Here is a 26,682-nt window from a genome sequence, read left to right as displayed (position 1 = left end):
CGTGGGCGATGACTTTCCAAACAAAAATATGTGTTTTAAGAATGCCGATTTCACCTCTCAAGAATTGATTCATGTGAGAGAATTTCGATTGCCTCTCTCTCCCCCCCCCCCTCTCTCTCTCTCTCTCTCTCTCTAGTATAGGAGGTAAGTTTCTTCCTTGAGACCTTATTAGAGGAGGTAAGTTTGATCTCCCTCATCTTAGAATTCTATGATTGCTTTGCAAGGACATGAGTCATATTGCAAACCCAAGTGTGAAAAGGTCAACCAAAGAAAAAGGCATATCCTATGATGAACTAGCTCTTATTGAGGAAGTCAATCTCATTGGACGATGGAAACCTATTTCCTTTTTTCAAAGTAGAGGAGATGAGTTTTGATTTTTCTCATCCTAGAATATCGAGTTTGCTTTGCATTGACACAATATAGTATAAAACAATACATATCATTTTCAAATGCATAAAGGAGAATGACAATTTTCCCTATAATTATGGGGAAAAAAAGAGTGTTATCTTGAAAACTTTGAGCTAACTTCCACATTTGTTTGTTGTTAAAGCTTTTACCTTGAGAACTTTGAGGAACTTTCATGTTTGTTTGTTTTAAACATACCATTCACCATGAGGACAACACATGCTTCAAGAGAAAGGTACCAAAATTTGGCTGGCTTCATTTCATTGTAGGTTCTTTTTAGCCTATGCACACCTAATATCATAGTCTAGAATAAAATGCACCTCGCTTTCACCTTGAAGGATGCCATTAACTAAACCAGACTGCATGTGTCTTACTAGTTGGTCCAGACATCTTGCACTACTAAAGGCGTTGCAAGATATCAAAAGAAAAATTTTAACGCATCAAAGAACCCCCTCTGTCACATGTGCACAGCACAAAAAAGGCTTGCCATAGGAGTTTGCTTACACTAGGTGACTACGACATCCACAACCAATAGAGTAGGTCGTAATTGAGGTTGTTGGAAAGGTGAGGGGGTAGAAGATGTGCAAAATTCACCCTGATTTTCACAAATCCCAGATGTTAGCTACTCCTTGGAGTGCCAAGCACATCTACTATAGTTGCTGTTGCATCAATCCAACTATACTCTTGAAGAGTGTACAAACAAAACTTTGAGTTCTTCATTGCAATCCACGCATAGCCACAACTACTGCTATAGTACAAACATGACATGCATGTGCTAAGTTTTGGAATGCCTGGTATTTAGATATCATGTAACAAGTATGTTGGTTCTGATTTCTAAAGATCGATCCACTTGCAAGTTGCACTGTCTCAACATGCAGCTGGTTGAGTATACCATTTGGTGTGTACAAGTTTGGGAGACTGACTTGACACAACCAGCATATGGCATTCGTTTTGGACACTAGCACTAATGATGGGCTCTTCCACCACCCTAGTCGCTGGCCCTACTGATCTCTCTATGAGATAAATCCACCAGTCTAAGTATCAAAGAGTTGCTGTTGGTCCAAAATACAGCAAATCTGTCACCTTTGTGTCAATGTAGGGGGCATGGCATTGTTGTTGCATGACTGTATCAGGGTTAGATTACTTCATACAGCATTGCAGTTCAAAGATGAACCTCAAAACTTCTCTAAAGCTGGCTCATCACAGAAACAGGTGGCTCAACTGCATTGGACTGAAAAGCACACAAGAATCATAGAATCTAGAATCTTAATTTCATCACAACCCTATTTTTTGTGCCCTAAATTCTGACATTGTTCTTCATCCACTGGTACATCGTAGTATACCAATATTTTGCCTTCACAAACTACAATGACTTTCAACATGCCTCTTATGCATTGTCATGACATTTCAAGTTTACATAAGCGAACAAACATAGTCCATAGATAAAATATCTAGGAAGACCATTGGTTTGAAGACCAACTAGGTGCCTGTTGGGTATTTGACTCACGCCTCACTTACGCCTACGCTCATATAGGAGTGTCGGTGATCAGTAGGACACTGGGGCACTTTTTACTCTCGGTAGGAGAGGTTTTTCCCCCAGACTTATAGTCTTATTGTCGTATGTGCTTATGTGCTTATGTTACACACTTATGGGCACTTAGTGTGTGTCGGGTGTGAACACCCCCTACAACCCTAAGGTTTAAGGGTTGTACTTTGTACTTTCTTTGTACACTCTTTCAGTCTATTGGATTGGGTGTCGTGCTTCACTCTGTCTCTCTCACTCTCACACTGTCTACTGCACTCTCAGCTGCATCTCGATCCTTCCATCCTCACATTTGGTATCAGAGCTCAGCTCTGAGCTCACCACCTGCCTGCAATCTGCAGCCCACGCCAGTTCTGCCCCAGCCGACAGTTCAGCCCAGCGTGCAGCTCATCTGCCTACTCCTGTTCGTCAGGTCCACCCGTCCTGCTCGACAGCTCCTGTTCATCAGGCAAGACCTGTAGCTCGTCACCCGTACTGTTCCTCCGCCCTCACCTGCCTGTGCAGTCGCCAACAGGCCTGGGCGTCGCCTGCCTCCAGCACGCCTGACTCCAGCGTCGCCTGCCTCCAGCACACCTGCCTCCAACTCGTCTGCCTGTGGCCAACACGCCACCTGTCTGGTCGCATCGTCGACGTTGCAGCGCCACGTCATCTGCATGCGAGTTAACTGTCCGCCTTGTCTATGCTACCCGCCCAACTGCCCTGTCTGACCAGCGACCTGAAATTCGATCGTCCGCCTGCAATCCACGCCAGCAACCAGTTGTTTGACCGGCGTCCGCCCTGACCACGTCAGGTATATTTTTTTTTAACAAAAAAAAATATATATATATCACTTTATTCCAAAATAAATTGCTAGCACACCTGACTCCAGCGTCGCCTGCCTCCAACACGCCTGCCTCCAACTCGTCTGCCTGTGGCCAACACGCCACCTGTCTGGTCCCATCGTCGACGTTGCAGCGCCATGTCATTTGCGTGCGAGTTAACTGTCCGCCTTGTCTATGCTACCCGCCCAACTGCCCTGTCTGACCAGCGACCTGACATTCGATCGTAAGCCCTGCAATCCACACCAGCAACCAGTCGTTTGACCGGCGTCCGCCCTGACCACGTCAGGTATATTTTTTTTAAACAAAAAAAAATATATCACTTTATTCCAAAATAAATTTCTAGCAAAGAGGAAGAATCGGTCACTCATGGAGATGGCTAGATGTATGCTGAAGGCAAAGAGCTTGCCTCATAGTTTTTGGATGGAAGCAGTCATGTGTGCTTGCCATATTTTGAACAGATGCCCTACCAAAGCCTTGAAGACCATCACACCTTTTGAGGCTTGGAACAGTCGTAAACCTTCTGTTGGCCACTTCCGTACCTTTGGGTGTCTTGCCTATGCCCATATTCCACAGGTACTTAGAAAAAAGTTGGACAACAAGGCTGTTAAGTGCATTTTTATGGGATATAGCAATGAGAGCAAAGGCTATAGACTCTATGATCCCGTTACAAAGAAGGTTTTTGTCAGCAGGGATGTTTTTTTTAATGAAAAATCAGAATTATCCTTGGCTGGTTTGGACACATATCAGGCTGCCCGTGATGTTTTTGAAGGGCTGCTGCCCATTACTTTTGGTGATTCAGCTGGAGCTTCAGAAAATGAACCTAATATTCAGCCAGCTGCTCCTATGGAAAGTGCAGAAATTCAGCCATTCGCTAATCGGAATATTCAGCATAATGCTAAAACTGAAATTCAGCAAGAGCTTGCACACAGTCAGGAAGCTAGACAATTACCTAGATGGTATTTGCAGACTATGCAAGATAGTCCTTTGGATGCACCCATGGCTGGTCGTACTAGAAGGCAAACTCGTTTGCATGATTCAGCACATACCATGGAGTTTGTTATGGCAGCAAGTACTTTTGATAATGAAGAGCCTGAATGTTTTGAGGATGCACAACACAGTGTGCATTGGATGGCAGCAATGCAAGCTGAATTAGATTCTATTACTAAGAATCAAACTTGGGATTTGGTGTCCTTGCCATTTGAGAAGAAAGACATTGGAACGAAATGGATCTACGAACTGAAAAGGAAAGCAGATGGATCCATTGATAAATACAAGGCACGGCTTGTAGCTAAAGGCTACGCACAGAAAAAGGGCATTGACTATGAGGAAACATTTGCTCCTACTTCCCGTATGACGACCATTAGGTCTATGATTGCTTTGGCTGCACATTATGGTTGGACAGTACATCAACTGGATATCAAGACTGCATTTTTACATGGGGACCTTCAGGAGGAAGTTTATGTACAGCAACCCATTGGTTTTGCAGTTGAAGGCTCAGAACATTTGGTATGCAAGCTCAAAAAGGCACTATATGGTTTGAAACAAGCTCCTAGAGCTTGGTATGCAAAAATAGATGCTTTCTTGCTTGATTAGGGGTTTCTAAACAGCTCATCTGAGTCTACCCTTTACGTATGTAAAGAAGGGGGATCTATGCTGATTATATGTCTTTATGTTGATGACCTTTTGCTCACTCGAACACATGCTGATCAGATTTCAGCATTCAAACAAAATTTGCAGCAAACTTTTGACATGTCGGACATGGGAGTTTTGCATTACTACTTGGGCATCCAGTTCATACATGATGCTCGCAGTATTGGGCTATCACAGTCAAGGTATATTGAGCAGCTTCTTGAGAAGTTTGGCTTACAGGATTGCAAGCCAGTTTGTACCCCCATGGAACCTGGACTGAAACTATCATTACATGATGACAGTGATTTGTTTGATATACATACATATGCTCCTACAGTTGGATGTCTTATCTACCTATGCAACACTAGGCCGGACATACAGTTTGCAGTTTCAGCTTTGAGCAGGTATATGCATCAGCCACGTATGTCACATTCGCAAGCTGTCAAGCGTGTTTTTTGTTACTTGCAAGGTACTCAATCTCTTGGGTTGCTTTATGCCAAGGGGGGACCACTATAGTTACATGCTTACAGTGATTCCGATTGGGCTGGTGATTATGATACACCTCACTCCACTAGTGGCAATTGTTTCTTTCTTGGCTCTTCTTGCATTTCTTGGCTTAGCAAGAAACAATCCACTATTGCCACATCGTCATGTGAAGTTGAGTACAAGGCAGCTTTCACTACCACAGTTGAATGCGTATATCTTAGACGCTTGCTAGCTGATCTGGATGTATCTGTTACGGAGCCTACTCTTTTGTTCACTGACAGTCAGAGTGCCATTGCAGTGGCACGGAACCCAGTGTTTCATGCCCGTACGAAACACATTGAGATCCATTATCACTTTGTCAGAGAGAGGCTACATGCAGGTGATATCAGCCTTGTCTATTGTCCTACCACCAGTAATGTGGCAGACATCTTCACCAAAGCTCTTCCTCGTGACAAATTTGAAGCATTTCGTGATGCTTTAAATTTGATATCCTTTGGTGGCGGATGATCCTTGTACTCTTGATCACTCTTCACTCCAAGGGGGTTTGTTGGGTATTTGACTCACGCCTCACTTACGCCTACGCTCATATGTGAGTGTCGGTGATTAGTAGGACACTGGGGCACTTTTTACTCTCGGTAGGAGAGGTTTTTTCCCCCAGACTTATAGTCTTATTGTCGTATGTGCTTATGTGCTTATGTTACACACTTATGGGCACTTAGTGTGTGTCGGGTGTGAACACCCCCTACAACCCTAAGGTTTAAGGGTTATACTTTGTACTTTCTTTGTACACTCTTTCACTCTATTGGATTGGGTGTCGTGCTTCACTCTGTCTCTCTCACTCTCACACTGTCTACTGCACTCTCAGCTGCATCTCGATCCTTCCATCCTCACAGTGCCCCCAAGAATGTTTGAGATCCTTAAGAGAGAGTTTTTCTCATTTGCATTTGGTTTTAACAGTACACAAATTTCGTATTGTTAAGCACTTTTAGGAAGCTATTACTGAACCATTCAAGCAAGTTAAAAGCCACACACTGCAAAACTATCTGGATATTCCATGTCCAAATATAGTTTACAATATTAAAACAGATATTTTGCAAAAAGGGATTTGTAAATGTACACATTGGAACCACTCTGTTACATGAAACCCCCCATCTCCATACAGTCCTTGACCTGAACTGGCCAATCTCTACTACCAGGAACATCATCTTCCCTTGTTGACCTGATATCATCTTGACAATACTTGTATATGAGGACTTTGAACCATATGGCTTCAATGTCTTACTTCAACGTCTTGATCCCACTGAATTTTGAAACAAGGTGTCATCTATGTGCATGCCTTGGTATACCATATTGGGTGGTGGTATAGTGCAGGCAGGTTATGGTAAGACTGAAGAAACTGATGAAAGGTTATGATGTACCAACTTCTGGGCAGTTATTGACACGCTTCATCCTGTTTTGCATGATGTTAGCTAATCCATTTTTGCTGAGCATTGAAAATCAGAACTCTTTCTCAGACCCTCCTGTATTCATCACCACAGTCACCAATAACTTGCAGTAGATTTCTGCCACGAGTGGACACCTGTTCTATGCTTGCACAGTCTTCTTCATCGAGCTGCAGGCTGAAAATTGATCGTGTATCCTTGATATGCTCTGATAAACCCAGTCTTACTCCTATCATTGAGCCTGCCACTGCTGGCTGAAAAGGAAAACCATGTTAACAAAACTCTTGCCCTCCCTCCCTATGTTTATGTTTTTATTCCAAAGAAAAGGAAAATTACATTGATGACACCTCAGAGAAAATAACCCCAGAGGATAAGTATGAAGTACAAAGAAGACCATGTAAAGAGCAGCTGAGTACTTTCATAAATACAATGGTTGTGTGAACAATGGATCTAGGGGGCTATATTGCCAGATCAAATGAGGGGATAGGTAAAAGAGATGCCTGAATCCCTTGTCCACATGAAAGCATCTCTCCTGCTCCTCATAATCTCAGAACCACTCTACAACCTCTCCCATCTCTCGTGGAGAGTATGGATTATCTCTATCCAAATCCTAGAAGAGTCTCTGCAGTGGAAACATCCCAGAGGTCAATAGCATGGCTACACCTCACAGTCCAAATATACAAGCAATAAGCTCCCATTTTTGGCAGTCTCCCTGAGTCAGTATTTGGAGTAATCTGGATTGGTGGCAAAGGATTCCCCACATGCCATAAGAATCCCCTTGCTAGCACACAGTTAATAGAGGCCTATGTGAGGTTCCCCTAGTTGGGCCACCAATACCATAGTGCCAATCCAAACGGCAAGGAGCCCCATGGAGCCCAGCATTAGCTACAAGACTATCAATGATTGGCCATATGGCATACACTAGCCATGATGTTTGATTCTATTTAGCATTGGTGAGCAAATAGGCTTAAAAGCCACGGGAATAGATTAGTTGGACAAGATGGCTTCAAACAAGGATACTCCACCCTTGACCATACTCCACCCTTGACCATATTGGTAGGGCATAAAGATGGAGGATATATTGCAGCTTTCTGGATGTCCCTAAAGGCAGTTGATGCAGTAGCACAGCCAGGCTGGTACACCAACTTTGCATAGAAGTAGCATAGAGATCACATGGGAATGTATAGGCCCCAAGTGGGATGTTAAAGACATAGTCCGAAGCATGAACAATGTGAAGCAGGGTTACCTCTTCACCCATTCTCCTTGGACTATACATTATGCTGATAATTATTGTGCTGATTTCAGATTCTCACAAGGGATTATAGCTCCATCTTGATGTCCTGCAGGCTTTCTACTAAGAAAGGGACCTCACTATCATCTAGGGAAGAAAAACTACATGACCTTTAATATCTCAGCTACTTGAATTGCCACCTCAGCACCACAAGTCATCTACCAGGGGGACAATGAACCATCCTCGTACAGCCACCTTCTTTGGGCTCAAGTTCTCCATGAGGAAAGCTGCAAATGCTACACTAACACAAGGATTTGTAGCCCTCTCTAGCTGGTAGAGAGAATATACCCAGATCCAATTTAAGGGGAAAACGTCAAAGCTATAGCTTTTTGACACTCTCATAACCCCAATCTTGATGTATAGAGCTACCTTCTAGGAACTAACCTCTAATGACAACAATCTTCTTGTATGGAGCTACTTTCTAGAAACTAGCCTCTACAATGGATCAGAGTGGGAGAGTGCACAACAGAAAGAGGAAAGTGAACACAGAGAGGAGACAAAGAGAGAACATGATAGACAGAAAGAACAATGTGACTGCAATGGCTGAAGCTACAAGGCTACAACAGTCAGCCCCAACATGCAACTCCACATGTGAGTGTGGGCACCAAACGATAGCAAGGGGATGAGAGAATGAGGGCTGGCTGATCACGAAGGATCAATGATGGAAAATGAAAGTGGGAGGGCAAGCCTATATATAGGTAAAAACATGGCAAAACCCTAAATAGAGTCAAGACCCTAAAAATGGACAAAAGTGCACAAAAAGAAATGCACTAATATGCCCTCCCTCTAAAGTGTCTAAAACACATAAATGACAAACAAAGACAATGTCAAAGCTCCTATGTCCTCGTCTGACTCGGATTGAAGCTCACAGACAAGAGATAACCACACAAGACACACGACTATTAACACCTACTCTCAGATCCTCGATGTGGCAAAAGGCCAAAGGAGATGCAAATCTGAGGGTGGCAAGAAGAGTACCAATGCCGATGAAGTCCATCAATGAAGAAAGCTAGCCAAGGAGCAAGATTCCCTCTCCATAAAAAAATCTGATCATACAGAGGGCCACCAAAGGTCAAGGGAAACAGAGAGGCCTCGGATGGATCACTCTTGTAAACTCCAGTCTCGAGAATGGGTGAGCCAAGCCTCGAACCCAACTATGAGATGATAACGAGGAACTATTGAAGACACCATAAGCTACATAGAAACAATAGGGACCAAGGGCCAAGTGGCAAGGGATGGTGGCTTGATGGCAAAGAAAAGAGATCGCCACATAAAGAAAAGGCCCAAAGTAAACTAGAAACCCTAAAGAAACGCCTCACAATTCTAGAAAGTCCCCCTCTCAAACACAAAGGGCCAAGGAATCCACAATCACATCATTATTATTGTCCCTCTTTGAAAGGGATGGAAGGTACAAGAGAACCACCAAAGGAGGTAGTGGAGGAGAGGATGGAACATGTGGGATAAATGATGCACAATCGAGAACGGGTGCGGCAATAGAAAGTTGCCTCAAAGGGCCTTGCACAAAGGAAGGGGCATTCAACATAGATAGCCCCTTCTCTTACTAGCTTGTCACAAAAGCGGCTCCTGTAGTAGAATTCTCAACAAAGACAGTCGGCTCGATGAAGACGTCGTGGGTCCCGAGTCTAGGAAGGCCATAAACTGAGAGAATGGGAAAGTCCAAGTCAAAAATATTTAGGGCCTCAAAAACGGAACTCAATGGACGGTCAAACAATAGAGGCAAGGTGCCAACACCACTAATAGGCACCGAAGAGATGTCACCAATAGTGACAATATCCTCTGACGGATGGAGATCCTACAACAAATCACCTAGAGGAGCCGTAGAACTACATATACCACTGTCAATGAGCCAAGGTTTCCTAGAAGACAAGACACTTTAAGAAGGCTCCTCCACTTGATAAATGTGTAGAAACACGGACTCAATGGTAATAGCAGGTGACGAAGAAGAGGTAGACAAAGGCTCCGATGTAGATCCACCTTCGCTCTGGGACAAAGGTGAGGGTATATCCTCAAGACTTCTCATCAAGGTGTGAGGTCTTCCCACAATGAGGACACATGGGATATCCTCTACGCTTCCCCACAAAATCTATATCAAAGTTGGAATATGACTCCAACTTCTTGCTCTTCCTTTTCTTTTGCTTGGCTTGTCTTGTACCTATAGATAAGGCCACATTAGCACGGCCATGTGCTCAAGCTTTGCAAGAATCCATCTCATTATGACACGCATCCTGCTCAAGCACCAATGGGACTAGCTCCTCCCAAATGAGAGTCTCCCAACTACAAGAAGTGAGAAAACTCGTGTAGAACACATCAAATGTCGATGACAAAAGATGGGAGAGAAGTATCACAGCTAGATCCTCTAAAGAGATGGCTGTACCAAGGGATGGAAGCTCTTTCTAAAGCTCCTTCATCTTATGGATATGATCCCTCATCGTAGGGGAATCTGCGACAAAATCTGGACTCGGAAGAGAGATCCCAATCTTTGCCAAACCGCTACAACGGCGCGGATACATCTAGCATGCACGAGCACAGAATATCTATAGCTCAAAAAGAGAAAAGAGTCGACTCTGACATTCAACTAATCCCATAAAGCTGCTGAATCCATGGTCACACCATCATGAGTATCCACGGTAGGCTGGGGTATAGGGATAGTAACAAAATCCCAAAGGTCATAGTTCCATCAAGCTTGTCGAATGCGGATAGAGAAGGTAGGGCTGGCACCTGCTTAAGAGATGCCATCAATGCCAATTGGGGACTAGAAGCCTTAGAGAAATATAACGGGAAGGAGTGATAGAATGGTGGTCAGTTTGAATAGTCCCAAACAACACAATCCCCCATAGCAAACAGGTCGGCCATAGATGTCCTTTAATAAATACCTGCAAAAAAACAAAGCAGATGTTTCCATTAGAAGGAAAGCAACCAATAAGAGATGTCCTCGGGATAATTGGGGTCCCTTGGGCCACCCTATACAAGGAGACTAATGGAGGCACTATAGACGGGGAGTATTCAAAGCTGAAAGGAACACACAATGCCAAGCAAAGAGGGCTGGCTGCTGTAAATGCAAATATCTAGCCAAGAAGAGAGAAAGAAGACTCGTCTCACCTTGCAAAACACACATCAATGGTTGTGTAGGTCGAAAGACCCAACCTAGTGATAATACAGCAATAAATAGATCTGTCCACATGTATAACCTGCAGAAAAACAGCCGATAAGGACTGCAGATAAGCTGCCCTGGGCTGATTAGATACCACCAAGACTGAAAGGCTGCTGACCAGCTCACAAAGGTGTCGCCCAGCCTTAAAGGCTGCCCCCTGCAGCAAAATGCAGATTGGAGAGGGGGCTGCCTGCAATAAACACAGGTCTGATCCTGCAAAATGGTACCGCCCAGCCTGTCAAAAGCCTCCCAAGTGCAAGAATAACGTTGCTCAACTGGTCAAAGGCTGCCTGAGGTTAAAAACGAAAATCTGCCCCTAGTAAATGTTGGGGATAAAGGCGCATGTGCCTAGCCGCCCGTGTATTACTACACTGACAGTACTTGCACCTGCACACTACAGGCGGCGGGCGCTCATCACTGTCATATCATTCTTTATTCTTTCAGTGACATTTGAATAAAGGAAAGGCCAGTCACACATTGTGAATATTGGAGTTCCGACATCTGAGTCTCTCTCTCTCTTGTTCTCTTGCTCCATCTGCCATAGCTCACCTCTCTTGCTTCCGCTTGTTCATGCTTTCACTAGGACTTCTCCCTTCAACTAGTATCAGAGCCTTCTTCTCCGTGAGCTCGAGCTCAATCTGGCATTGCTTCAACTCTCATTCAAGTTACCTACAGCAGGATTCCACTATTGGTAGCCATAGCTCCACCTCTTGAGATTCATATTGAGCTCTCATTGCTCTAGGACTTCTCAAGACCTATTGGAGCTATCTCATGGCATTCTTGAGCCTACATTGAGCTTATTTCAAGGAGTATTTAGCTCCGTATTCAGGGCTGGAAATACAAACACGCTTTTTCAGCTATGGCCATTTTCAAGCACTTATGCTTGCTCAACCACTCCCCGGCATTGGACAATTGCTCTGGCATTGTTTGCCACTCCTTCAGCATTGACTATTATCATTAAGCATTGGTTTTGAACCATTGAGCTTCAGCTATTAACTGTGCAAACAGGACAGCATGCTGTCATAAAATAGGGACAGCCATATCTTCAATGTTTGGAGCTCATATGTGCTTCCCGGGATGCCCATATACCCATGTTTTGTTGCCGGATACTTGGGGGATCATATGTCATTGGTTTGAGATGCTATTGGACTGATTTGGGCACTCTTTTAGCTCAGTTTTCTCATAGATATCATTGCTGTCATAATAGGGTTGAATGCTATTTGTCTGGGAAATGTGATGCTCCCGAGATGCTCATTTGATGCTGGAAACTTGGGGAATGTTTGGCCAATGTAATAGAATGCTTTTGGATTGATTTGAGCCCATATTTGGCTCATTTTACTGTCATTTTTACTAGTGTAATAAGTAGGGCTGAACTATTGTACTATTTATAAAAGCAGTCCCCTCCATTTGGTGCTATTTCGGTCATAGTTTGTGGAAAGCTCATTATTTGGTCTGTACCTCTTGTTTTCAGCTTGTTTTGGCAGTGGTTTTGGGGCTGTTTGCAGGTATTATAACAGCCTGTTTGGTCTGTATTGTGCCTCTTTTTCCTGCAGTATGGTTGGTCATTCAAAGAACAGTGCCATCTTCAACATTGAAAAGTTGGATGGCAGCAATTATGGCTACTGGAAGACTATGTATGGGATGACTTAGATGAGCTTTGCAAGTCCACGATTATCCTGTCCCTCAACAGGCAAGTTTATTATAATGTTGTCACAGATGGGCAGTCTGCATGGAATCTTTGGGAGAAAATCCATAATCTCTATGATAAGCAAAGCCCTGCTTCTCAGATGTATTAGCTAAAGCAGCTTATGGAGCTTCGTATGAAGTAAGGTACCAATGTTTCTCAGCATTTGAGCGAGTTTCATGCTATCATTGGCTAGCTGCCATCGCAGGGTATTGACTTGAAGAACAATCTTCCAACTTTGTTCTTGTTGGTCACACCGCTTGAGTCTTGGGACACATTCCGTACTGCTGTGTGTGCAAAAATGACTGAGAATGGGCTGAAATTGTCTAGTGTAGAGAATGCACTCCTAACAAAAGAGATGAATAGAAAGAATGTGAATGCTTCTCATGCTTTAACTATTTGGGGTCGCCATAATGGCAATAGCAAGAATGACCGCCACGGTAGAGACTCACAAAAGTCTCATTCTAAGTCCCGTGGATAGTCTCGTAGTAAGTCCTGTGGACGTAAGTTCGATTTGACATGCCATTATTGTGGGAAAGCAGGACATATTAGGCCGTAGTGCCATAAAATGCACAATGACACGCACAAGGAAAAGGGCAAACGGAAAGCGCAGGACAAGTCTAACGATCACAACATTGTCCCTGCTAAGTCCAGTGATAAGATTGAAGAGATCAATGTAGTGCAACAACTGGGCTCTAATGATGACTACATACTTGCAACTTCTTCATTGGAGGAGTCAGCATTTTTGACAAAAAATTGTATGTAGCTTGGCTATCTATCACCATCACATATCTAGGCGGCAGCCCCTTCTCCTTAAACCACTCTCCTCTCAGCCCTATTGGAATAAAGGCTCGATTTAACCCCCGTGTTATAGTACATGCACATTGTACATGTGAATGCACCCTTTACGTGCCCTAAGTATAAATACATTTTATTCTTTGTATACCAACACATTGTTGGTATACTCTAATCGAATTATACTTGACTCTATTCTCACTCTTGCTTTCTAGTCCTTACACTCTCATGCTTACTTCTGCTTGACTTCCATCTCTCTCAGCTGTGCTCTTCGCCCAACAACTAGTATCAGAGCCAAGACTCTGCACGCTTCCCAAGACCTAGGCGGCGACTACTGGGCTTGCAGTAGCAAGTGTGTGGCAGCAGGCGTGCAGTAGCTGGTAGCAAGCGTGTAGCACTAGGAGTAGACGACAGTTGCAAGGACCTGCGATGAGCAACAGCCAAGCAACGGGGACATCCAATAGGCAACGTGTCCAAAAGAGAGCACATCGTCAACAGTTAGGTAGGCGACACCAACTGGTAAAAGGCCCGTGTGACGTTTAGCGGGTAACACAGGGGTGATGGCAGCTGACGAAGCGGCACCAACACGACCAACGACAGTTAGACGGTGTCACCCGACGTGACGTCTCACAGGTCAACGACCCCCTCTCTCTCTCCGGTTTCCTTTTATCAGAAATCCTTTTTTTCAAGAATCTCTTTAATTTCTGAATTTCCCCTTGTCTTCACGAGGGTTCGCACATTGGAAGCACAATTGACAATTCTGTGCAAAATAAAACTGAAAATTTGGAGCTTTTCCCAGATTTGACATCATTTATGCCTGCCAGTGATTTCGAGTCAGAAATTGTTGACATTGCGAGTGGTGACCTCAATTAATTTGAGGATTTTGCAAAATTAGTCAAAATTTTGCTCTTTTGAGTAAAATTTCTTAACATTCGATCTCAGAAATTTGGGGCTTTTCATGTATTGGCAAAATTTTGTTCAGCTGTGTCAGATTGTTTGACATTTATACAACATTGGACCTGACATTTTCGGGGTTTGTGCAGAATTTGGTAAATTTCTGCATTTTTGCCCGTGTGGTGGCTGGTTCATGTACAAACAGTAGAGATTTATTCCCGATTGAGAAAAACAGCTGTGTATTTAGCTGGTTCAGCTTGTGCTTCTGCAGTTTAGTGCATTTACTCTTGTGTTCATGATAAAATTGCTGCAACTTCTTCCAATTCAGACATCAAGAGTTTGATGGAAATCAAATGGTTTGATGGTCATGGCTTTGACCTTTGGAAAGACCGTATACAAGGCATTTTGTTCCTAAAGGATTGTGAGGATGCTTTGCAGGAAGATAAACCTGCACTAATGTCTGATGCAGATTGGGCCAAAGTAAATAAAAAGGTTGTGGCTTACATAAAGATGGGTGTCACTGATGACATCTTGACAGACATTAAGGCTTTAGATACATGTTATGCAATATGGGAGAAGCTAAAAACTACTTATGAGATCACCACACTTGTTAATCAGGTGCATTTAATGCAAAAGTTGGTGAATATAAGACTGGATGAGTCAAAGCCTACAGTTGAGCACTTGAGTGCATTTACAAGAATTCTAAATCAGCTCAAAGATGAAAGTTTAGACTTTGATGATAAGTTGAGGACGATCTTTTTTATCATGGCACTGCCTGACTCTTGCAATAACCCCAATCTCTCATATAATGGGGTGAGGGCTTCTATCTTGAATGAAGAAATTAGACGTATGTCTAGTGGACAAGGCAGCAACTCGGCTTACAATATAAGAGGCAAGGCTGAAAAGAAAATTGCAAATGCAGGATATAGAACCAAGAGCAAGAGCAAAGAAAAGGAAAAGAGTGACAATACTTGCTTTTACTGTGGTCGGAAGGGTCACAAGAAACCTGATTGTAAATATTACAAGAAGGAATAAGAGAGAAAGAAGAATGCAAGAGATAAAAAGAAGGAAGAAAAGAAAGATGCATCGAAGACAACCAAAGGCAAAGAAAAGGCCAATGTGGCCTCTAGTGTGGACATAGAGGAGCTTTCAGATACAGAGACTGATATATTATGTGCAACTGATTATGATGCCCTTGTATGTCACATGCAAGATATGCAGATTACCAAGGCTGATATGATTAATGCACTCTTGTCAGTTGATGATAATGTCACTCAAACTTGGATTGAAGACTCTGGTGCCTCTTTCCATGTAACTCCTTGCTCGGAGTGTTTTGCTATATTCAATGCAGGCAATTATGGAAAGATGTATCTTGGAAATAACCATGCTTGCGGCATTGATGGGATTGGCACTCTACACTTGTCTTTAGACAATGGTTAAGAGCTTGTCTTAAAAGATGTCAGATATGTGCTTGGCATTAAAAAGAGTTTACTATCTGTTGGTCAACTTGACTTGCATGGCTACACCACATTTTTTGGTGGTGGTTTGTGGAAAGTGAAAAAGGGTTTTCATGCTAATTGCAAAACTAACCAAGAAGGGCACTTTGTATTGTTTGCACTGTAAAGCCTTGAATGGCAAGTTTCTTGCAGTTGTTGAAATTTGCAGCCACTTGGAGTTATGGCATAACAGATTAGGCCATATGAGCCAAAAAGGACTTCATGTCCTTACCTCTCTGAAGAGGGTTGATGAAAAAGGCTCTAAACTTGATTTTTGTAATGAGTGTCAGTTTGGAAAGCAAATAAAAATTTCCTTTTACTCTGGTGCCTCTAAAGTCCAATGTCTTAGACTTAGTGCATTCTGATGTATATAGTATGCTCGTGAAATCGTTGGGTGGTGTTGCATATTTTGTCTCCTCTATTGATGACTGTTCCAAGAAGATTTGGTTGTACTTGCTAAAAAAGAAAAGTGAAGTGTTTGTTGTTTTTAAAACTTTTCATGCATTTGTGACCTCTCAGATAGGTAGAAAGCTGAAATGTTTGAGAACTGATAATGGAGGTGACTTCACATCGACTGAATTCAAGTCCTTTTGTGACTTGCATGGTATTAAGAGGGAGATTACAGCCCCTTACCAGCCCTTCTTCAAATGGGGTGGCTGAAAGATATAATAGGACTTTATGTGAAAGAGTGCGGTGCATGCTATCCACTGCTAATCTCCCTCATGAATTTTGGGGAGAGGCACTCAAAACCGCAGTTCACATTTGCAACCGCTCTCCAAACAAGTCCTTAAATAATGGCATCCCTGAGGAGGTTTGGTCTAGCAAATCGGCCTCATATGACCATTTATGCATATTTGGTTGTGATGCTTTTGTGCATATTAGGGATGAGCTAAGGAACAAACTTGACCGAAAATCCACCAAAGGCATTTTCATGGCCTATGGTGATGAGGGTGAATTTGGCTACAGAGTGTGGTTACCTCAGTCTAAGAAAATTATTCGCAATCGTAATGTTGTGTTTAATGAGACAAAATTGCTAAAAGGTACTTTAGCTTCTAATGAAGATATGAAAAATGTGAAATTTCAGAATTTGCAGCCACCTATTACTTCAGAAAATGAGCCTCATGGTACTGTACCACAGGCTGAAACTGATGATTAGCCGGCTATTTTTGAGCCAAATGATGATGGACAGCAAATAGGAGCACAAGGGGACCACAAACAGCAACATAGGCTTACTGATTATGAAAATGCATGTGCTCGTATTGAAAATGAAGGTGCTGGTAATGAAATAAGGTGTTGTACAACGTGAACAACATGCTGAAAATGGCTTACAACAGCCAATAAATGCTGAAAATAATATACCTACATACGTAAACCCAATTCCTGAAAATGTTGATCATTGGGTACGCAAGTCTACACGCGTAAGAAGGCAACCATATAGGCTTGACCCCTCCTTGCATTATGTAATGCTTACAGATGAGGATGAGCCTCTTATATACAAAAAGGCCAAGCCATGTAAATTCAGCAGTAAGTGGGAGCTTGCTATGCAGGAAGAGATTAAACTTGGGATCTTGTATCTCTACCCAAGGGAAGGAAGCCACATCCAAATAAATGGGTGTACAAAGTAAAGATAGTTGATGGAAAACCCAAGTACAAAAGCAAGGCTGGTTGCCAAAGGATATGCACAAAAGCAAGGGATTGACTTCCAAGAGGTATTCTCACCTGTTGTGAAGATGACCACTCTACGTGTGCTTTTTACTCTCACTGCTATACTGGACTTAGAGCTGTATCAGATGGATGTAAAAACAGCTTTCTTGCATGGTGACATTGATGAGGAAATCTACATGAAACAGCCCGAGGGCTTTGTAGTTCCTGGAAAAGAGCAGATGGTGTGTAAGCTAAAACACAACCTGTATGGGCTGAAGCAAGCACCACGGCAATGGTACAAAAAGTTTGACACTTTTATGCTATCTCGTGAGTTTACACGCAGCCATGCAGATCATTTACTTGTACATGAAAAAGGATACAAATGGCAGTCCCATCATACTTGTTTTGTATGTGGATGATATGTTGCTAGCTGCGAAAGGAAAGACTAGCTTGGATGCTCTCAAAAATCAGCTGAAATCAGCCTTCTCCATGAAAGATTTAGGGAATGCAGAGCATATTTTGGGCATGAGGATTCATAGAGATAGAATGCAGAAATTATTGTTTTTATCTCAAGAGAAGTATAATTAAAAAGGTACTGGATAGATTTAACATCTTTAAGGATACCCTTACCTCCTTATCTCAAGCTTAGCAAAGCCAACAGCCCAAAAGATGACATGGAAGCAAATGCTATGAAGGGAGTCCCTTATGCATCAGCTTATGACTCTCTTATCTATGCTATGGTTGCTACTCGTCCAGACATTGCTCATGCAGTAGGAGTTGTTAGAAAATTATGTCAAATTGTGACAAAGCACATTGGGAGGTTGTCAAGTGTATTCTTCGATACCTAAGGGTACACAAAGAAAGTGTATTTGCTATGGGCTGGGTGCACTTAGTTTGCAGGGTTATTGTGATGTAGACATGGCAGGTGACTTGGACACTCCTAGGTCCACCAGTGGGTATGTCTTCATAGTTGTTGGTGGAGCTGTTTCTTGGTGTTCCAGGTTGCAGAACATTGTTGCACTAAGTACCACTGAAGTTGAATACATATCAGCTCTTGAAGCTTCTAAGGAAGCTATATGGTTGAGCAAACTTGCAGAAGATCTCGCCATGTCTATGGGTACTACAGTTTTGGGATGTGATAACCAGAGTGTTGTGTATCTGGCTAAGAATGCCATGTATCATTCACGCACAAAGCATATAGATGTGCGATATCACTTCATCAGACAGATTCTAGAAGATGGTCAAATCACATTGACCAAGATTAAAACACAAGATAACCCTGTAGATGTTCTCACTAAAAGTCTAAGCAAAGCTCAGCACGAGCATTGCATTCGACTAGTGGGAGTTGGTTAGCTAGAGGTTCACATCGGACCTTTAAGTGGGTGGTTGTTGGGATAAAGGCTCGGTTTAAACCCTCGTGTATAGTACACGTACATTGTACATGTAAATGTACCCTTTACGTGCCCTAAGTATAAATACATTTTATTCTTTGTGTACCAATACATTGTTGGTACACTCTAATCGAATTGTACTTGACTCTTTTCTCACTCTTGCTCTCCACTCGTCACACTCTCACGCTCACTTCTGCTTAACTTTCATCTCTCTCAGTTGTGCTCTTCGCCCAACAAGCCCCTCCTTCCTAAAACATTGCTCCTCCCTAAACCGCCTCTTAAACCTCTCTTGTAACCAAGTTACATACAATTTTTGGCATTTTTTGAGACCTTTGGGACACCCGGATTGTCTGCGTCAACGCAAACAACTATCGGGGATTAGGCGCAACCCCATTTGGACAAAGAAGGAGGAGAGGGGGAAGGTAGGGAGGGGGAACCCTCAACACCCCCTAGCTTTCTATCCGCAGGGTGTTGTTGGTATAGTTCAAGGAGTTGTTGGTTTGAGGCCGTGGTGACCGTAGGAGATGGAGGAGGAAAACAAGACAGTGCTCTCATATGGAAGTAAAGGTGGAAGGAGGCACAGCTATTTTGAGACCTCTATGTTGTAGGCCTCATGAAGATGTAAGGCTACGGCATAGTTATAGGCGGCGTTCTCTATCTGCCATGTTGTCTAAGCAGCATTTTTGAAGTCGTATGCTCCTAAAGTCGTCTGCAAATCTAAGCAACACTTTTGGAGGGTTTAAGAATGGCCATCTATCACCATCACATATCTAGGCGGCAGCCCCTCCTCCTTATACCACTCCCCTCTCAGACCCTCCTTCCTAAACCACCCCTTAAACCTCTCCTATAGCCAAGTATGCAGTATGTTTACTTTGCATAATGTTCGACATGTACCGACTCTCACGAAGAGTCTTATCTCTACTAGCACACTGTATGTAAGGGCTACTTTGTTTCCTTTCGAGATTCTTGACTAGTAAACATCTTCCGTCCCTTGACAATGCTTACTCGTTTGCAATATCTTCCGTCCCTTGACTAGTGTTTTGAGTCATGTGATCATTGTTTGTATGGTAGGCAGACACGTAGTATGTATAAGAAATCTCGCACTCTGTGCATGGGTGAGTCTTTGGCTCCTGTTCATTCAGATGTCTGTGGACCTATACATTGTCAGTCGTTAGGAGATGCAAAGTACTTTGTCACATTCATTGATGATTACTCACATAAGGTCTAGGCATATCCCATTAAGCTGAAATCTGATGTTTTGACTGCCTTTCCGCATTGACTTGCATTGGTTGAGAACCAATCTGGGTATAGGCTAAAATGCATGCAATCAAATAATAGGAGTGAGTATGTCTCTAAAGCCTTTGAGTAGTTTTGCCATGAGAGGGGTGTTAAGTGTCCATTGACCGCCCCATACACCCCACCTCAGAATAGTATGGCTGAGCGCATAAATAGGACAATACAGGAAAGGGTCCGTAGTATGCTTAGCCAAGCAGGTTTACCACAGCAGTTTTGGGTTGAGGCAGTGACTATTGCCATACACTTTGATCAATCAATCTCCTTGCAGTACTATTAACTTTCAAGTTGCACAGGAGGTGTGATCTGGAAAACCTCCCTCATATGCTCATTTGTGTGTCTTTGGTTGTGAGGCTTTCTGCCATGTACCCAAGGACAAGCACACAAAGCTAGATCCAAGTCTATGAAATGCATCTTTCTTGGTTATGGGGATGCAGGTAACATGGGCTATTGCCTATAGGATCCACAGGCTCAGAAAGTCATCCGCAGGCATGTAGCTTTCCATGAGGAAAATATGCATAAGCAGCCTGAGCGGATAGTCGAGATACGTAGGCTTATATTTAGAGAGGAGCCTCTTGCTCTCGTACAGCCAGCTAGACAGTCTGTAATAGCAGCTGATGCTCCAGTGGCCCATGACAATGATGTTAGATAGAATGTGCAGGCTCCTCAACCTGGCCTTGAGAAAGCTCGTGATGGCAGCCTTTTGATTTTGTCACTCTGTGTGGATGACATGTTGATTGCTAGGAGAGCTCTTAAAGAGCTAGATACTTTAAAAAGTCAACTCAAGAAGAGCTTTGAGATGAAAGACATGGGATAGGCCTCACATATTCTTGGGATACGCATTATGAGTGACTGCTCTCAAGGGCTCCTTTACTTATCACAAAAGAAGTATATCCAAAAGATCCTTGAGCGGTTTCATATGCACAATATTAAGCCTATTGGTTGTCCTTTGCCTTCTCATGTAAAGGTGACCCAAGCCGATTGTCCGCAGTATTATGAGCAAAGGGCCGAGATGGCCAAGATCTCTTATGTATCCACAATGGACAATTTGATGTATGCCATTGCAGTAGGAGTTGTGGCACGCTATATGGCTACACTTGGCAGTCAGGTAGCATTGGGATACCGTCAAGGGTATCATGAGGTACCCTAAGGGCACAGCAAATATGTGCATATGTTACGGTGGCCAAGATACAGGAGTCATGAGATACACTGACTACAATTATGCAGGACATGCAGACAATAGAAATCCACCTCTGGATATGTGTTTACCTTTGCTTGGGGTATTCTTTTTTAGACATCTAGGGTGCAAAAATACACGGCCCTCTCTACCACAAAGGCTGAGTATGTTGCAGCCAACTACTAAGGCTCTCTGGTTAGGCCGTCTGGTGGGAACCTTAGTATGACTGACATGGTCCCTACACTACATTCGGATCCTATGAGTGGTATCTAATTAGTCAAGAATCCGGTCTTCCATATGAAGACGAAGCACATTGAGGTACGGTACCACTTTATCAGAGAGGTCATTGAGAACAAGTCTATTGACCTTGTCAAAATCTCAACTAACCAAAATCCTACAAATCCACTCACGAAAAGTCTCTCAACAAAGCATTTTGCCTTCATTAGGAAGTTGATGGGTACTGGATGAGATGGACTCTTATTCTTCATCCTATTATACTCTATGTACACATTGTACTTTGTTTTTTTTTTCTTGTTCCCTCTTCACTCGAGACACATTTGCCTTTAAGTGGAAGGTTGTTGGGGATAAAGGCACTTGTGCCTAGCCGCCCGTGTATTACTACACTGACAGTATTTACACTGTTAGATATGCTCAATGCCCCATCCTCATAAGGCGCCACCAATGATCCATGGTGCTCAAAGTTGTAAGACCCCCATTATGAGGAGAAAACATATGTGAGCCCGGATATTGGTTGAGTCCTAAGTTGTATGTCACATAAGGTCTATGTGACCGGATGGCAAAAAGGTGACCGTTGTGGGTCTAATCTTTGGGTTAGACGGAGTAATTAAGCCGGTAGCAACTCGAGACACATTGCATTGAGTTGTGGGGTAAGGGAGTTATCAAGGGCCCCTATTTTGGGGTTCCCCAGCCCCTAGCTAGAGCGTCCCAAGGGGGCCAGCAGCCCCCTTGGCAAGGGTCTAGGGACAGCATTCCCGACCCGACGGTAAAGGGAATATTTCCTAGCCGACTAGTGGAGGCTCATATGTTAAGTCGGTCACGCTGACCTAACCGCCTTCGTAGGCTATAAAAGCTAAAACCCCTTCACAGCCATCAATCACCTATCCTTCACCTAGTCAAAGTTGTTACAGCTAGCCTTAAGCTCTTCACCTATCTTCTATGTAGATCGCCATCTAAGCTTCACAATGGAAGCGCACGGGTGGACAGATTCATCTTTGTATCAGTTATTTGGCGCTAAATAATTTTTTTTAAATTTTCCTCTTATCTATTGTGTACTCTCTATCTCTTTCTCAGATTCTATTTGCTGCGCCATGTAATTTTTACATGCACCTGCATACTGCAAGCGGCCGGTGCCCATCACTGTCACTTCATTCTTTATTCTTTCAGTGACATTTGACTAAAGGAAAGGTGGTCACACATTGTGACTGTTGGAGTTTCCACATCTTGAGTCTCTCTCTCTTGCTCTCTTGCTGCATCCGCTATAGCTCACACCTCTCTTGTTTTCACTTGCTCATGCTTTCACTTGGGCTTCTTCCTTCAATAAATGCAACGGTAAAAGACTGGAATCAGGCTGCCTTGCCCTATTTGACTCCAAACGCAAGGTTTGCAGCACATAGGGATGGTGCCTGGCAAGTTTCATCACGGACAGCACGCTCATCTTCAAGATCTCTGTCTCCCACACGTGGCTCTAATACCATGTAAGAGTACGCAATGGAAAGAGGAAAGTGAACACGAGAGAAGAAGACAACAAAGAGAAAACGTAGGAGAGAGAAGAAACAATGTGACTATAATGGCTGACGTGTAACAGTCAGCCCCAACACGTAGCTCTACACATCAGTGTGGGTGTCAAACGGTAACAAGGGGATGAGAGAATGAGGAGGGCTAGCTGATCACAAAGGATCAATGATGGATAATGATGGTGGGAGGGCGGGCTGCCTACATATAGGTAAAAAGGTGACAAAACCCTACATAGGGTCAAAACCCTAAAAATGGCCAAAAGTGCCCAAAAAGAAACACACTAATGTGCCCTCCATCTTTAGTGTCTAAAACACACAAAATGATAGACAAAGACAATGTCAAAGCACCTAATGTCCTCATCTAACTCAGACTGAGGCTCACACACAAGAGATGACCACACAAGTCGCACATGATTACTAACGCACAAAAGATGACCACTAGGTAAGACAATAGTCTAGATAATACGTTGCAAACCATCAGTACCACATAAGATAAGAGTGGAGCTAGCTGCTGCCCCCACAGCCATTGAGGCTCTCTTCCAAGTGGTCACAAACATTCGTACACTAAATGGGCTGACTCAACATACGCATCCAGAGTCACTGCAACTAAATACACTTAGTACAGCTTAGACACATTACCAAAGAGCTCAGCCCTGCCGAGCTGAACTAGGTCATCGAGATAGATATCACCAACATAGACATCACATGCCTGGTAGCACTGCATTATCAAACTGGAATACATGGACATGCATAAGTCACTTGGAATGAGACATGCCATAGGCCAAATGCAAACTTCTGCACAAGACAAGGACATTCTCTGGATGAATTAGGATAGAACATGTCCAAAGGCACCACATGCAAGAGGTGGAGACAAAGGAGCACTAGATATGCAAATGCCTTACCTACCATGAGATATGAGGCCGCTACCATTCTCCAACCAGATATGCCCAGGACTCTACCTTTTGGAGATTTGTAGCCAATGAGAGTCATTTATCAGATGAAGAGCAGCGACCAGCCATGGGAGCATGGGCGGCTGACACTCCTAGACTTTTTCAAGGTCATAGCACCACTAGCACAGGCTGACCACCAGGACCAGCTCCATCCAATAGAGGACTATCCAATATGAATTTGTGTGCATTGCAGATAAAAATCAGGTCATAACAAACAAGAAGTTTATCAACCTCATGTTAAACCTCATATTAACTTGGTCTTTTTAAAACCAAAGTGTTTTAATACCTGGTCAAGCACGTATTTAACAGCAACGCTAGAGATGGAAACTCCATGCTTCAAGGATATTCCTTTCAATGTCCTCAGAAGCTCTTGAAAAAGACTCCATCCTCCCCATGCATCAATCATCTAGAAAATTAAAATCAGAATTGAGTAGCAGGACACTGTTATAACCCACATAGCCTCAAATTAAGTCCAAAATTTAATCACAGAGAAGCTAACAATGGAGTGCACACCTGTTTGTATTTGTTCAATGATGGGGTGTTCAGGCTAGGGCCAAGCAAGGGAATAGACACATTGGCATCCAAGAACTTTTCAGAAAGCAGACCGCCCATGACAGTGCCATACCTGCTCTCATGAAAGGGAATCATATAAGCTGGTCCTCTTTGTTTCAAAAGAGCATACGTTAGCTAAATTTATTATTAATGCAAACAATGCCTGGTTAGATAAGACTCAATATGTTATTTAAGATGCTCAAACAATCTCAACATCAAGAAAGACATACGTTATAAGTTTGACCCCGGTCAAGTTACAGAGCTCTTCCATCCTTTTGTGAGGCCGGGTATCCACAACTGAATATTGAACCTTGCACAGAAGACTAAGCACCTGATTAGTCAACTTAACATCAACAAGCAAAGAGCATGCCAAAGTAAAAGAGTTCCTGGCCGCTTTTTGCCTTTCCCCAGAAACTGTTTGTGATAGGACTATCAGAAGATTGTAAAATTTACCTGGTTGCTAACTATGGGTATATTGTTTTCCAATATGGTCTGCAGCCTTTGAGTGTCAAAATTGGTCAACGCCAATGTCTTGATTTTCCCTGTCAGACAATTAGGCATCAAAAGTTCATTAGGTAGAATTCTTTTTTCCTACTTGATCAGTAACCTATGATTTTCTATTATTATTAGCATCCTTTTTTCGTACTTGGGCAGTGACCTATGCCTTTTTCCTGAGCAGAAAAGAAAATTTTTTTCTGACCCAGGAAACAATCTCTCTCCTAGCTTAAATAAGACTTGCCTTAGGCATTACCAAGAAAACCTTTTACAAGCAGCTAAATGGAACATGGAAAGCCTGTTGGCCACTCTTAAGGTCTGACAACTCAACTACAATGTGAGGTGCCATACCATAATGCAATATAAGTGCACCCTGCCTCTCATTTAAGACAGTCTGGTTTTTAGTTGCCAAAAATTCAGTGGATGCCGTCACTTAAGGAAGGCATAGAAAGTGCCATATTGTCTCTATTAGAGAAATCATATTCTGACAGCCTCAAATTGTTGATTTTCTGGCACACCACCTTCAAGCCATCTGTGCTGATGATGCTTGAAGAGACTTTTAAAATACCAATGCCAGAAAGAGCTATTTGCATAAATTGTCATTTACAATGAACATGTTGCAGCTTTAGATAGGATTATCTCTTTTAATAAATCAAGACTATGCTTTTAAGTGATGAAGCCAATAAAAATCCTGCCTTGGATGCTTTGTCAAAAGGGTTTCTTGCTTTCTAAACTCTAGGTAAGCAGACATCAGAGAGGCACTCTTTTCTCTTTGTAAGTTCTACTTGGACCAGGGCTCATGGACAAGGGCTCACAGGATCAGAGAGGCACTCTTTTCTCTTTTTCAAAAGGGTTTCTTGCTTTCTAAATTCTAGTTAAGCAGACATCAGAGGGGCACTCCTTTCTCTTTGTAAGTTCTATTGGTAGCAGGGCTCACAGGATCAAGAAAAATAGGGCTCGTTAGGCTCTTATCGAAGCAGTTTGTCTATGAAATCATTTTCCATTTCCATCCTGATACTTCAATGGGATTCTTATATAAGCTTTCATTGGTTTGTAAAGGGCACATCACTTTGAGAAATTCTTTTCTCCTCATGAGCTATACTATGCGTTCGAGATGACTAAGGCTGGAAAGAATTCTCCCTGATATCTACTACAGCCCCCAAAGAAAAAGACTTAGGCAAACCATCCAAACCAGGAGTCTTACCAGCCAACAGGAAGTGGATGACACAATACAGTCCCAAGTTAACTGATACCTAATCTCAATGTCCCTTGCCAAATGCTCTCCTTAATGCCAGTTAAAGTTTTGTCCAGGATCAGAGGCATGATATATGTGCAACAGTAGTCCTTCACAGGCCCATATTGCATGATATGCAGATTTTTCTGTAAAAGCCTGCATCAGTCTTACAGCTTGTATTTTAGCAAACCTTCAACAAATAAGACACCAACAGGCAACAGCTTCACAGACTGATCTCATAGACCCTATGTTCCTTCCTTTTAGAGGCTGTTGATCAAGTTCACTTTATTTTTTCAACAAAAGATATGATTAAATATGCAGAACTGAAGGTTCATCAAACGTTCAAGACCTCAAGGTTATAAATACAGGAGCATCCTGTGTATACTTCATTTGCCTAGTTGTCCCAGTAAGATGAGAAAAATCTCATTTTCTCAATTTGGACTTCTACCATCCAATACAATCAAAAAACAACTTGGTTTCTTTGGCATACATATACACTTGCTTATTTTGCATTGAGATACTACCACTCAAAAC

General features: G+C 42.8%; 1 pseudogene across 1 annotated transcript in view; it reads right to left on the bottom strand.

The window, feature by feature from the left end:
• Positions 1–5,939: 5,939 nt before the first annotated feature.
• Positions 5,940–26,682, bottom strand: part of LOC148010180 (flagellar radial spoke protein 5-like) — a 67,083-nt pseudogene continuing 46,340 nt past the window's right edge. The window contains exons 5-9 of the transcript XR_015689768.1: positions 24,873–24,961; positions 24,650–24,729; positions 24,381–24,492; positions 24,154–24,273; positions 5,940–6,580 (exon numbers count right to left, since the gene is read on the bottom strand). The product of XR_015689768.1 is annotated as a flagellar radial spoke protein 5-like (transcript). The remainder of the gene's footprint in view (positions 6,581–24,153; positions 24,274–24,380; positions 24,493–24,649; positions 24,730–24,872; positions 24,962–26,682) is intronic.

Source organism: Lygodium microphyllum, chromosome 30, assembly GCF_053477565.2.
Source record: "Lygodium microphyllum isolate KBCC chromosome 30, Lygodium_microphyllum_v1.1.10, whole genome shotgun sequence".
Lineage (NCBI taxonomy): Eukaryota > Viridiplantae > Streptophyta > Polypodiopsida > Schizaeales > Lygodiaceae > Lygodium > Lygodium microphyllum.
Note: the sequence above shows the minus strand (reverse complement) of the source record. Positions and strands in the feature narration are given on the sequence as shown.